This window comes from Colobus angolensis, unplaced genomic scaffold (assembly GCF_000951035.1).
Source record: "Colobus angolensis palliatus isolate OR3802 unplaced genomic scaffold, Cang.pa_1.0 Scaffold264, whole genome shotgun sequence".
Taxonomy (NCBI): Eukaryota; Metazoa; Chordata; class Mammalia; order Primates; family Cercopithecidae; genus Colobus; species Colobus angolensis.
Genome location: NW_012115866.1, coordinates 1,340,047 through 1,355,415, shown reverse-complemented (window position 1 = coordinate 1,355,415; position 15,369 = coordinate 1,340,047). Strand labels below are relative to the sequence as shown.

Sequence of the window (15,369 nt, the reverse complement as noted above, 5' to 3'; positions counted from 1 at the left end):
AGGCACTTCATGAGGAGAGGACTGTGTGATTGAAGGCTTAAAAGCATGAAACCACATGGGGCAACAGAGGACCTGTGTGTCATCTGGGTGCTGCAGAGCCTAAACTACAAAATAAACAGCATTAATCGGGGGATAAGGGGTGTTAAATAATTTTTCACTTTGGCCATTTCCGCAAAGGCAACAGGTCAGAACATGAGTTTACCCCTCTGTCTGTTCATAGAGCTGTTGTAGGTGTTAAGCCCCAATATACAATATGCACTCTTCAGGTGTTTGTCACTATGGTTTTTATTAATTTTAAGACTTTCACTCATGAATATTCTTAGATACTTCTTTAGGAAATAGGACTCTGAAACTGTCTGCCTGGACATTTTTTTTTTTTTTTAAACCCTTGCCAACATATATGTAAGTATCCAAAAAGTGTAAGCATTTAAGCAAAACTATACTTTTGCCAAGATTGATGAATATTGATTCAGGCAGGAGAGAGGTCTGATTAAAGCATCTCTCTGATCAGTCATTTGATTACTGGGCTTGCATAAAAATGCATGTTTTCTTAGCAAGAGAAGGGGAGAAATCAGGAAAACATAGATCTGTCAGTAAATGCTGTAGTTATTCTCTAAAGAGAAGGTGAATAAAGCCCAGGTTTTGGAGTCAGACCGTCTCAAGTTCAAGCCTCAGCTCTGCCACTGATGAACTGTGGGAGCTTGGATGAGTCAGCTGAGATCTCTGAGCTTCCTTGTCCTCATTGGTAAAATGGGGCTAAAACTACTAGTGTTGTTCTGAGAATTAAATAAGATAATGCATCTAAAGCACCTAGCATTTGTCTAAAGGAATAGTTACTATCATCAGTAGTATTATACAACTTGTCTCTGTCAATATGGAGTAAATTAAGCAGAATTTAGAGCTTTGGGGAAAAATACTCCAAAACAAACAATATCTTGGAGAAACAATGGCAAAGACCAGGAAGAGGGTATGCCGTTGTTAAGACCTGTCAGCCAATTAGTTTAGAGTCATCCATTCTTGAGCATTTATTGAGCATCTACTACATGCTAGGTACTTTCTTAAATATTGGGGATGTAGCAATGAAGAACAGGCAACAATTACTGCTGTTGTAAATCTTACACTTTAGTGGAGGAAGAACAACAATAAAAATTTGACTTCAAAGTAAAGCAAGTAGCATGCCAGATGGTGATAAGTACTATGCTGAAAAATAAAGCAAAGAGTGGGGAATGTGTATGCTGGAGCTTGGAGGAGGGTTTATCATTTTCAACAGGATGGTTAGTGCCAGAAAGCTCCCTGTGGAGGTGATTTGGGATTTGTACCCATTCACAGAATATCCTGCATGGGAACCAAAGTGGCACCTGCAGCTCAGGGCAGAAATTAGAAGCCAGAAGGTGGATTTGGGTGACACTCCAGGCAACTTCCTTATAAGCTGCTCAGCTGCTCTTTCCCATTACAGTCTTCTTGTGTACTGGAGGTCAGTTCCTTTAGAACAGGGCACTGTCATGCACAAGTAATAAATGCCACCCACACATGTCAGACTTGGAGAGGTCCCTGCTTTCACCTGGAGCCCACTTGGAGAGGGAGTGTTTGGTAACTGAGGTAAGGTTGCATTGCAAGGGAGCTGCCAGGCTCCCCAAATCACCGTTCTCTTGTTCCACAAAGTCCTAGGGAAGCAAGAGGTAGTATTCAGTGATGTATCCTCACAATAGGAATGGGAGAGTAACACGACTCATTTCTGTAGTGAATTTCATGGTGGGACTTTCTCCCCCCAGTGGAGCTCGCCCTTTCTGGATGAAGATAAGGCAAATGGTAATACCAAGGAAGTGGCACTGTGGCCCCTTGCCTTTTGGGTTCACATGCAGAAGTGACTTCATCCAGTGAAAAAATGTCTTCATTCAAAACTGCTTTTTCTGCTCAAGCTATTAAGAAATAAACTGTTCCTTCAAGCTGTGATCTCAAAGGGGCTAAAAATCTTACAGAAATCTCTTCTGAAATGGGTTAAATTTGGGCCATCAACAGGCCACACATTTCTTTTCTGTCTTCATTATGTGGAATCATCACTTATGATCTCCTACTAGCTGCCAAGTATAAACTGACACAGACATCAACTAGGAATTCCTTTAACTACAAGTAGCAGAATACTGAGTTGCCAGTGGTTTGAACAATAAATTCATTTAATTATGAGCCTGTAACTGTCCAGACTGATGTGGGGCACAGTAATGTTATCAAGAACCCTGACTCTTATAGATCTCTGCTCTGCCATCTTTAACCTGTTGGGTTTCTCAGTTCTTATGCTTTTTGCCTCTTACTCACTATGTCAATCAGCATTCATGGGAGGAAGAAGGAAAATGGGCAGTCCCAGCATCATCTGTCCTTTTGATCAGGAAAGCAAACGTTCACCTACAGGTACCCCAAGCAGACTTCTCTGTATGTCTCATTGGCCAGAACTGGGGCCTCACAGTCATTGCTAGCTGTGAAGGAGGCTAAACTTTGGTTTAAAGTAGTGGGCTGCAAACCTGGGTGAGCATGGGAATCAGCTGGAAGATTTGTTAGAACACAGGTTATTGGGCGTCGCCCCAGACATTCCGATTTAGTGGGTCTGGGGCAGGGCCGGGAATCTGCATTTCTAGCAAATTCCCAGGTGATGCTTCTGCTGCTGTTCCAGGGACCCACTTTGAGAACCACTGGTTTAAAGGAAGTCTTTTATATTTTAATTGACACTCTCCTAGGCAGACACTACTTTGCTTTTCTCTGAATTTTTGGAGGATACTTACATGTATTTTCTGCCTTTCATTGCATACATCATTGCCACGTCTACTTTCCTAATTCTGTCCCTGATCATATTGTGTCTTTACTCAAAAACTATTAGGAGTTGCTTAGTATTCTCTGGAACCTGAGGCTTTTCATGATTTAATACCAATATGCATATGTTTCCAACTATTCAGTGTTACTAATCTATGTGTCATTTACATGTAGCCCTGAAAATATGACCTTGTGATGACTCAGTTGTATCAGACCAACCATCTTTCTGATAATAATTACAAAAGCTGGTTAAAATATAAAAAAACACTGTGTGAAAACATCACAAAGTAGCCAACACAGGACTTCAGAGGTCAAAATCTAAGGAAAAAAAAAAGGGAAATGCATAGATAAATTCTTCCAAGTATTTAAGGAATAAAGATCCCTAATGTTACACAAACTCTTCCAGAGAATAGAAAAAGAAGAAGGGATTCATAACATAGTTTATGAAACCTGCATAACTTTGATATCAAGCCTAATAAGGACATTATAAGAGAGGAAAATTATTGCCAATATCTCTCATGAACATAGGTGAAAAATACTAAGTGAAATAATAACAAATTGAACCCATTAATATATTTAAAGGGTAATACTCCACAACCAAGCTGGAATCCATGAATGCAAATATCTTAACATCTACCAGCTTTACTCTTTAAGCCTCATTTCTGCATCTAATAATGGTTTTATTTATTTTATAAGTGGGACTGTTGTGAGGCTTGAGATAATACATTGAAACAGCCTAATGCATTCCTCAACACATAGGAAGTGTTCAATAAGATTGACTAATAATGTCGTTTTATTATTTCACATAAATGAGGTCCTACTATATAATATTGTGCTGCAAGATTATGTAGACTAACATTCAAAAACAATCACAGCATTGTCCCAGCTACCTTTTCCAATAGTTTCTTCAACTTTCCTTTGTGTAGTTTACACAAATTTTCCTTGAACATGCACTTTTTTTTTTAATTGTTTCCCTTTTTTTTTTAATTGAAAGTCCCTGGCTGGTCCTGCTTACATGAGTGGCTGTGACTAGGGGAACAGAGAGAGGAATCAGCCAGCATGGGGAGGAGTCATCTCACAACATTCTATTTATATGCAGAACCAAACAGACAAGCACAGAGTCACTATTGTGCTCAGAAGTTGGAAGCATGGGAAGGGGGAAACAGGTGGGGAGTGGGGGTGTTGTTAAAAAAGCACAGCCCCTTCCTCAAACTGGGATGACTGGGGGAAACTGATCTGCTTCAACCCAAGAGGAATCAAGATCTAAAGTGGTTTGAGAAGGTCAGAACTGTCAGAGATCAAGGGAGGAGGAAACTTTAGTGGGTACAGGAGTTGTTCAGCAGACTCAAGGGCCCAGAAGATAAACACCAGGTCCCTCTTCGTGCTCTCCTTGGTCTCCTGAGCTGCATCATAGCAAGCATAGTGACAGTCCTTGTCTGGTTCCATCTTGAAAAGGTGGCATGGGGTCATCGACAGTCTGGCCCACATCACCCACCAGGATCTTGCCTCCCTCCAGGATGATGTTCTTCCTGTCCTCACTCAAAGAGAAGAGCACCTCCTTCTTGTGCATCTCCATCTCCTCTGGCATCAAAGACTTGCACCCCTTTATGTCATTAATCACCTTGTGATGCCATCAGAGGCAACCACCCTGGAAGCCTTGTTTTTGGAAGTGAAAAGGAGATGGTAAGAAGAGCCAAGGAAGAGGAGAGCTGCTGCAGCTGCTGCTAGGATCTGACTACTGCACTGTTTTTGCTTGTTTTTGTTTTTCACATAAGAGTATCTTACCAAGTTGTGAACACTTTCATCAAAAAGAAGGACCACTTTTTTATTTATAAGAGAACAGCCCAGTGACTGGATCAAGGTACAAATGCAATAGATATTTGTTAAATAAATAAATTGATACTCTTTTGGGGGGCTGGAATACCACCGAATGCCGTCCTTTTCCTGTTAGCCCCTTCCTGATTCCCTAAAACAAGATAAGGACTTTCTCTTTGAACCATCCTAGGATTTCCCTTCCATTTTTGTCATGGCACTTGTCACATTTCACTTATTTTCTATTACTTAGGTAATTCCCTGACTTATACCCAGAATGGGCAGCAGGCTATAGAACAGTGATCACAACTACCTTCAAATAACAATATTTTACTCACACACAACATAAGAAACAGTATGCTTTTATTCTTCCCGATCTTTTGTCATTATTGTCATGCATTTTACTTTTATTTATGTTATAAAATCTACTGTTTATTTTGTTTTAAACATTTTAAGCAGTTAAGAAGTAAAATTAAATTTTAAATAAATTAAGGAATGAAAAGTATTTTCTATTTAAATACATAGTTATCATTTTTGTGCTCCTCATTACTTTTAGATCCAAGTTTCCTTCCAGTAACATCACCTATCAGCCTGTAAAACTTCCTCTAACATTTATTTTAGTGCCATTCTGCTGGTAATAAATACCCTCTCTCTCTCTTTTTGGTTTGCAAATGTCTGTATCTTACCTTTATTTTTAAAGGATATTTTTTGCTGAATATTGAATTTGACATTGACTGTTTTCCTCAGCACTTTAAAGATAGTGTTCCATTATTTTCTGTTTTGTATAATTTCTAATGAAAATCTATAGTTTTCCTACCCTTGTTCTCCACTAAGTAATGTATCAGGTTTTTTCTGGTTGCATTTAATATTCTCTATCACTAGTCTTCAGCCATTTGATCATGAGGTACCTTGGTATAACTTTCATTATAGTTATCCTGCTTGGAGATTTTTGAGTTTCTTGCATCTGTGGATTTATTATTTTTTAAATCAAATGTGAAAAACTTTCAGCCATTATATCTTCTTATATTTCCCCTCAATATCTATCTTTTCTCCTCCTGAGTACATGTATGTTAAGGACCTGATATTGTCCAAAAGGTTACTGAGTCTCTGCTAAGTGTTTAAGCCTTTTTTTCCCTGTGTGCTTCTGTTCAGACAGTTTCTGTTATATCTGCAAATCCACTCACTGGTCTTTTCTTCTGTACTCTCACTGTTTTCATTGCAGGTATTGTCTTTTTCTGGTCAAAAACTTTTTTTTGTCCTGTTTTATAGTTTCCTTTTCTCTACTGAGATTCTCTATTTGTTCCTTCCCTTATTACATCCATGTTTTCTTTCAAATTCCTGAACATGTTTAAAATACCTGTTTTAAAATCCTTGTTTGCTAGTTCCATTATCTGTCATTTGGGTCTGTTTCTATTAACTGATTTTTCTCTTGATAATGAATCACACATTCCTGCTTCTTCACAAGTCTAGTAATTTTTTGTTTTATGACAGACATTATGAATGCTACATTGTTGAGTATCTGCATTTTGTTTTCTTAGTAATAGTATGTGTCTTGTCTCATAGGCAGGTAATTTATTTAGAGAGTAGCTTTTTCAAGCCTTGTTTCTAAACTTTGTTAAGGTGAGTCGAGCACTAGCATAGCCTTTAGCTTAGGACACATTAGCCCTACTCCTAAAGCCTGGTTTTGCTGAGACTTCTACTGAGTGCTGGAGGTTTTCAAAACATTTATTCACTCTAGCTCTTTGGAACTTACATGTCTACCATTCCTGTGAAAGCTCCAGTAGTGGCTTGGGTCACTGTTTTCCATTAGTTGTATTTTCTTCTCAGTTTCTTGCCTTGTCTCATGGAGTCTCACTCTGTATATGCACAGTTTATTATTTGACTAAAGACTCAGGTGCATGGTTAGATAGTTTTTGGACCTTTTTCTCTGCACAGCTCCTTTCTCTTTGATACCCTGCCCTGCAAATTCTTGCTGCCTCAGTAGCCCCAAATTCTGAGCTCTGTCTGCTGAGTCAATGAGATTACTGCATTCTATTTGGGGCTTCTCTTCTCAAAGTCAGTATGGAAAATACCTCTAGGCAAAAATTCAAGGTGATAAAGGAGATTGCATCACATTTTTTTCCCCTTGAAGATCAGAGTCCTGTGCTGTCTATTATTTAACATCTGGAAAGAGTTATTTTTATTATTTTGTTCAGTATTCTAGTTGTTTATGGTAGAGAGCTAATCCAGCACAAGTCACTCAATCACTGCCAGAAATAGAGGTTATGGCATGCATTTTTAAAAGGCCATTCTGGCTGCTATGTGAAGAATGGGAAAAAAAATATATGAAAAGAGAAAATGAGTTGACCAGGTAAGACACTGCTGCAGCAATCCAGTTAAGAAATGACGAAGGTGTAGGCTATAGAAATTGAATTTTAACAGAGAGTTTATGAAATGGAGACTTGGTCATAAACGTTCTTACTCTGGTGTATTGGTTGTTTCTTTCACTTTATATTCACAAACTTGAGCAATTTTTTGAAATTCTAAGAAGAAAATTTGAGAGATAACACCTATGTTTAGTTTTATTCACATGAATATCATCTGTCTGCACCCACATCAGCTGATTTTCATGTGGACACTCAGAGATAAAATTTTTATTTTCATGAAATCTTTGCACAAATATAGTGAATGACATTTTGAAAACTGATTTCATCAACAACAATTGTAGCTATCTCCTTTTATCTAAAACATCTTAGTATATACTAGTGTATAAGAGAAATATTTATTAATAGTGTGCCAAAAAAGAATTTTAATCTTACTTTGAACTTCATCTAGAGTACACAATCGCTAAGTTTATATGTTTTGTTAAATCTACAGTATGCATGACCCTGTAGTAGGCATTGTAGGAAGGTATGAACCAAAAGACAAAAGACTGCTTCTGATTTGGAATAATTACACCATAATAAAAAAGACAAGAGAGGCTCATATTAACAGGAAGAAACTATGGTTGTTCTGGTTTATATCTAAGGTTGAAAATCACTGGACTATGCAAAAGGAGAAAGTAACAGAAAGCTGATAACAAGAGTCCCGGTGTCTCTGTCTAAGCAAAAACATTTAGTCAAGCATGACATTCCCTGAGAATGGATAAAGCAAGAATCAGTAGGCTCCCTGGGCTTCCAGAGCCTTTAATGGGGCAGTGACTGGTCACATTAAGGTCAAGGCTTTGTATGGGTTGGGGTCCCATCAGGAAAGAGAAACACATTCAAATGGTTTAAGCTTCAGAGAGTTTACAGATATGGGCAGGGGATAGGGAGATTTTAAAGGATGATACGATATCTAGGGTGATGGTTGGGTCTTGTTACCATCCCTAGACTTGGAGAAGTAAGGGAGAGACCAGTTTCTGTGACAGAGAGTACTCTGCAGAAAGAGCCACCTCTCAGAGCTGTCACCTTCACCTGAGGGAAGCAGCCAGCCAATGGCAACCCTAGGAAGTGAGCAGGGGAAGTGAACACCCTAGTCTCTCTCTCCTCCCTCCCTTCATCCAATCTCCTGTCAGTGCACCCTCTTGGTCAAGCCTACTCAGGAGCCAGAGGGGAAGGGAGCCCATGCATGCAGTCCGTGTGGGTCGAATTCCTAAAGCCCAGTGCAACACGAAGAAGTGTAAACAGTAGACCTGAGAGGCAAGTACAAAATACCCAGCACAAGTCCTTTCCAACAGCCAGAACTAAGAGTCCCCCAATGTCAGAGATGATGCCACTCCTTCACCCTCCAGGAAGGATCTTGAATACTGAAGGTACTTGAGTGGAGAGAAAGTTGAGTCCACATAGTCTCCAAGCACTGTATGGTAGTCATAACAGAGAGAACACTTAGAAAGCAGCCCGGTGTGTTCTCCCATGTCCCAGCCACCCAGCTCCGGGGAGGCTACACCACAGAAAGAGGCTGGAATTTCAAAAACCCAGTTGAAAGCAAGAAAAAAATGTCATTAAACATCTTTCAAAAGCTGAGATATCAAGCACTCTGTAGACTCCTCAGAATCTATAATGGCCAAAGGAAGGCTATTTCTTCATTTCAGGAAAATGCAACAAGAACAGAAATAGCAGGTCAAGTACCTGCAATAACTGGAGAAATAGCAAATGCCTGGAGTGGAAGAAGTCAGTCATGGCCTGTTAGAGTACAGGGGAGACACACCCTATCTTAGACCTACTCTTTTGGTTGCAAGCAATAGAAGCTCAATAAGAATGGATTAATTCCAAAAGAGAGACTTTTTGAATCAAAGGAACACTATAACTCATGGAAACTGAGGGTGAGAACTGCAGCAGGGCTTGTGATTAGGGGCAGGAGCACATCTGGAATCAAGAAAGTTGCTCTGTCCATCGTCTTCCCCCAGCATGACAAGCTCCAGCTCTCTGCTTCCTCTCTGCACTTGTGCACAGCCTTCTCTTTCTGCAGACAGGATCCGATCCTCCACTCTTGTGGGCATATGATGGAATTTAGGAGCCCCAGAAATTTTTGATATACCTGTTGTTATGAGTCGAATTGTGTCAACTCAAAAATATATGTTGAAGCCCTAACCCCAAATGTCTCAGATGTGAACTTTTTTGGAAATAAGTTTGTTGCAGATGTAATTATTTAAGATGAGGTCATGCTGAAATAGGGTAGACCCTTCATCCATTATAAGAAGAGAAGAGACTCTGACTCCCAGGTCATGTGGTGACACAGGTGGAGAGGGAGTGATGCTCTTACAAGTCAAGGAACGCTAAGGATTGCCAGCAAAAGCCAGAAGCTAAAAGAGGCAAGAAACGAACTTCTTCAGCTTCCACAGAGAGTAACACCTTGCTGACATATTGATTTTGAATTTCTGGCTTTTGCAAGTGTGATAGGATAAATCTCTGTTGTTTTAAGCCACTCAGTTTGTAGTCCTTTGTTATGGTAGCCCTGGGAAATGGCTATCCCAATCTGCAGAGTTTTCATCTGAGTTGGGATATCATCGACCCAGTCTAGGTTAGGTCTATAGGCAATGGCAATATTTCTTCAAGGTAGTTTCCAGAACAGCAGCATCAGCAACACCTGCAGAGTGCCAGAAATGCGAATTCTCAGCCCTATTTTAGTCTTATTGAAACAGAGACTCTGGAGGTGGGACAAAGGAATCTGTTATCAGAAGCCCTCTAGATGACTCCAATGCATCCTCAGGTTTAAGATCCTCTAAGCGATGGTAAGAGGACAGGGCATGTTGGTTGTAGGAGTGTGGGGAGCAGGGCCATAGAGTATAATCATGGCTTCAGTAGTCCATTTCCATGAGTGGGTAGCACTCAGAGAGTTCTCAAAGAAGGAAGTTGGGAAGGGAACAAACCCCAGAAGTTGCCTATTATTCCTCCCTCTTGGATCTTAAGAGAGGCAGCTGAGATTTTAACCATTCCACAATGAAGATGGTATCAAATAGCTAATATTTTGTTACTAGCATTATAAAACCATTATGTTTCAGGGCTGGTCTGCACTAAGACAACATAGATGACAAACCATAAGGTGAGATAATTACAGAAATAGTGCCAAAACCATATAAATGTTGCTCTACTATACTGATTCTCAACCTCAGCTGCATATTGGAATCATCTGAATCACCTGAGAGGCTTTAACAATATGCTGACACTAGGGTCTCATGCAGGAATTCTCAGTCAATTGGTCCAGGGTGCAACTTGAGCATTAGGATTTTTAAAAGCTCCTTGGGTGAGTCTAGTGTACAGTTAAGTTTCAAAACTACTAGGTCAAAATTTTACCATCTTGGCTGTGAGCTGTAAGTATTTTTTGTCAGTGGTAGGGATATGATTTGCTCTACATGATTTTTCTGAGCAGAAGAAATAACAGGGAGGATTTAGCTTAGAACTGCTATACTATTTGCTTTGATAAAGCAGAGCATGCAGTTGCAACTGTTATAAGAGGTGGGGTTCAGTTAAGTCCAATAAACATTCATTGAGATTTCTGTGACAAACACTCTGCTAGGTGATAAGGGTACTGTGCTGAACAAAAGGTCGTATGTTCAGCTCCCTCTCTGGGGCAGGAATCAGATACACAGTGTGATCTGGAATTTGGTGTCATCTACACATTGATGGCTCTCAGTGCTGGTGCTCAAGAACATTGGCGAGATTGATCAGTTGCTAGTTTGCCACAAGGAATATGTTACAAATCATAGCTATAGCATAAAAGTTTGCCAATAATTGACTTTAGATAAATAAATTATGGTGTACTTAAAGCTATGCCAAAAAATCATGTCACTTGTTCACTTAAATTCCAGCACTTGATGAAAATTAGAGGTAGAGTTATGGCTGGAAATTGTTGATAAGACACAAAAAATAATCTACACAATCCTAAATTTACATATGAAAGCATCAATCACATCTCTGTTTGACCAATGTTATCAATAAAGTCAGTTTTTTTCAGCAAAATGGTGGATCAGTTTGTCTTTCAGGCATAACTGTCACATATGTGAAGGGGATAGCTGACATATATGTGAGTAGCTTTAGGGCCATTCACATATGTGGAAGGGACTTATCAATTTTAAAAACACTTTGCTATTGCTTTTCTCAAAGAGTGCTATGATGGAATAGGGGAAAGAATGGATGGACAGACTTAAAGCCAGCCATTCCATATGGTCAAGCAGCACCCAAACATTCTATGAAAGCAGAACCTCATCTCTGTGTTCCTAGCAGAGACTGGCACAGAAGGCCCTGCCTTGCACATAGCAGGTGATCAGCAAATGGTTAGATATTTGCTGGGCAATTCAACGTCACAGGATTGCCGTCATTGTAGTGTATTAGGGCCCTAGTGACTGGAAACAACAGATACTCTCTTGAACTGGTGCAAGCACAGCTCAGATGCGCTGTTAAACTACTTTCTCTGTCTTTAGCCTCTGCAGTTCTCTCTGTTGGCTTCAAATTCCATCAGTTGCTCTAGGCTTACATTTTACTCTTTTAGCACCCCAGTGGACAAGGCAGTATTGTTGGCTACAGCAATATCTTGGAAGATTGATTCAGTTTGACCTGGTTCAGGTCATATGCCCAATAGATTACAGTTATTTCATAAGCCAAACCATATAACCCACCCATGAAGTGAGAGTTGGGCTCAGGCAATTTGTCTGAGAGTAAGGGAGAAATAGTTCCTTAGCAGAAAAATCAGGTTGCTATATCTAACTTTACAAGTAGGTATTATTTGAAGTAGATACTATTTGAAGAAATGAATGCTCATCACAAGTGACAGAAACCAACTTGGATTCAGTCTGCTTGATGCTGCAGCCTGGTCTCTAGAATGGAGGACCCATGAGGCTTAGGAAACCTAAGCTTTAGGGCCACTCATGGATGTGGAAGGGCCCTATCAATTTAAAAAATACTTTGATGTTACTTTTCTCAAAGAATGCTATGATAATTATATAAGCTCCAGGTTCTTCCAAAACCTGAATTTGATTCTTGTTTATCTTCTTTCTCCTGCCTGGATGTCCCTCCCTGCCTGCCATACAAGTGCACTGAAGGAAATACTTTCCCCAAATTCAGATGCTTCAACTAACTCTGAATCGAAACTTTTTCTGGCTTTCCCAGTAAAATATGATTATTCCCTACTCACAGCACCATCTTTGAAGATCTGGGGCACCTGTCACAGGCTTCCTGGTGTTGCTCTAGTTCTTTGTGTGCCTATCTTATCTTTCCTACTAAAATGCAAGTCACTTTCAGGATGACTTAGTCATTTTCACAGCCTCCATGGCAGTAAGTATGTTGCTTACCTGAGTATATGTATCTCAATGCATGTGTGTTGGTTGGGTGGAAAAAGGATCAAGGCATGCCAAGAGCTTCCTTGTCAGGTCATCTTGGAATTCCTGGCTTTTTTTCTTCATTTTGAGGCAACTCTTTGGTTTTCCAAAACTACGAAATTAGTTATGCAATACCAATGAATGTGGAGCATTTTCTAAGTACAGCCTTTGAAAGATAAAGGTGTGAAATATATTACAAACCACGTATTCTCTTAGCTTTCCGGAGGTCATAAAGCATGTATTAAAGGAGTTGCTAGAAATTCTGTCTTACATAATTTCCCTGTGTTTCTCTCCTCTGGGACACTTTCACCACTTATTTGAATGCTTAAGGGGTGGTTAAGTTGCTGTCAAGTCTTTACTAGTAAATACTTAATCAGTAAAAGCCTTCCTCAAGTCTCTCTAATGGTGTATGTACCCAATAATACAAGAATTAACAGACTTCTCTCAAACGTACCCTGGACTACCTATAGTAAATGCTCAACTCCTCTGCAGAAGCAAAAATGGTATTTTCTACACATAATAACTTGACTATTCTGTTTCGTATTAGGTAAATCTCTAAGCTCTGTGGTTTTCTAATTACTTTTAAGTGCAATTCATTTTTTATCCATGGAAAATGTAATACACCCTCATTGTGGAAAACACACAAAAATAGCTAGGGAAAAATATTTTCTTTTGCAGATTTCCGAAATATTTCAACCAAGGTTTTTCATGCGTTGGTGAGGGATCATTAATTTTCTTCTCATGGTATATCTCTGTGTGTGCCACCACTGAGACCTTAAGATGCTATTTTAGAACAACTGGAGAGGAGCTATCACTTCTCCAACTGGTATAAACAGCCTTATCAAGCCTTAAGATGAAACAAGCAGGCTAGAGACATAGGTGTGCATATATCAAGGAAGATGAATCTGAGCTTGGTGGGGCAGGACTGCAGGTGACCTGATTTGTATATATTCTAATTACATTTCAGTTTCAATGAGCAGAGTATAGTCTGAAAACATCTTATTGTTAGGCTTTTGGAATTTTTGTGATTGATTTTAGTTTTCTCCTGTAAAAGTTGCTTTTGGGAAACTAAATTCTTCTGATCAAACTCTGAAGGAAAGGGGAGTTTTTATACTGGGTCCAGGTCCAAGGAGGAATCAGTGTGTCCTTTGAGGCCAGGTTGGTGTTTATGAAGCCTGGATTGACTCTTGGGAGGGTGGGGAACCAAGTGTGGGTCTTCAAAAGCGATTGCTTCCCACTGAGCATCCCCTCACCTGCTCTGCGCTGGTCTGCAAAGACCTCTGCCATCTCACAGACAGGCCCTCAGAGACCTGTGCCATCACTAATACCACTTGGATACCACCCACATCTCCAGCCTCAAACCCGACAGGAACTAAGCTCAGACTGAAAAGCCATCTTTCTATGGCCGCTTCCTCCAAACTCAGCGTGACGGATCCTCTCTTACTAACACCTTTATTTCTATTAAATGCACCAGCAGTCTCCTAATGTCGTAGTCCATAATGGAAGTCATTTTTAAATTTGTTATTTAAAAATCTATGGAGGCACGCCCAAGATGGCCAAATAGGAACAGCTCCAGCCTCCAGCTCCCAGTGTGAGTGACACAGAAGTCGGGTGATTTCTGCATTTTCAACTGAGGTGCAGACCAACACCTCACACCTCACACGGCGGGGTACACCCCTGAGACGAAGCTTCCAGAGCAAGAATCAGACAGCAACACTCGCTGTTCAGCAATACTCTATCTTCTGTGGCCTCCGCTGCTGATACCCAGGCAAACAGGGTCTGGAGTGGACCTCAAGCAAACTCCAACACACCTACAGCTGAGGGTCCTGACTGTTAGAAGGAAAACTAACAAACAGAAAGGACACCCACACCAAGCCCCATCAGTACGTCACCATCATCAAAGACCAAAGGCAGATAAAACCACAAAGACGGGGAAAAAGCCATGCAGAAAAGCTGGAAATTCAAAAAATCAGAGCGCATTTCCCCCTTCAAAGGAACGCAGCTCATCATCAGCAATGGAACAAAGCTGGACGGAGAATGACTTTGACAAGTTGAGTGAAGAAGGCTTCAGTCGATCAAACTTCTCAGAGCTAAAAGAGAAACTACGTAACCAGTGCAAAGAAACTAAAAGCCTTGAAAAAAGAATGGATGAATGGACAACTAGAATAGTCAATGCAGAAAAGACCTTAAAAGAACTGATAGAGATGAAAACCGTAACATGAGAACTATGTGACAAATGCACAAGCTTCAGTAACCGACTGGATCAACTGGAAGAAAGAGTATGAGCGATTGAAGATCAAATGAATGAAATGAAGTGAGAAGAGAAGTGTAGAGAAAAAAGAGTAAAAGGAAATGAACAAAGCCTCCAAGAAATATGGGATTATGTGAAAAGACCAAATCTATGTCTGATTGGGGTGCCTGAAAGTGATGGGGAAAACGGAACTAAGTTGGAAAACACTCTGCAGGATATCATCCAGGAGAACTTCCCCAACCTAGTAAGGCAGGCCAACATTCAAATTCAGGAACTACAGAGAACGCCACAAAGATACTCCTCGAGAAGAGCAACTCCAAGACATATAATTGTCAGATTCACCAAAGTTGAAATGAAGGAAAAAATGTTAAGGGCAGCCAGAGAGAAAGGTCAGGTTACACACAAATGGAAGCCGATCAGACTAGTAGCAGATCTCTTGGCAGAAACTCTCCAAGCCAGAAGAGAGTGGGGGCCAATATTCAACATTCTTAAAGAAAATAATTTTGAATCCAGAATTTCATATCCAGCCAAACTAAGTTTCATAGGTGAAGAAGAAATAAAATCCTTTACAGAAAAGCAAATGTTTAGAGATTTTGTCACCACCAGGCCTGCCCTACAAGAGATCCTGAAGGAAGCACTAAATATGGAAAGGAACAACAAGTATCAGCCATTGCAAAAACATGTCAAAATGTAAAGTCCATTGATGCTAGGAAGAAACTGCATCAACTAG

At 40.1% G+C, this 15,369-nt stretch overlaps 1 pseudogene; it reads right to left on the bottom strand.

The window, feature by feature from the left end:
* Positions 1–4,065: 4,065 nt before the first annotated feature.
* Positions 4,066–13,675, bottom strand: LOC105515600 (annotated as a pseudogene).
* Between the last annotated feature and the right edge of the window lie 1,694 nt (positions 13,676–15,369).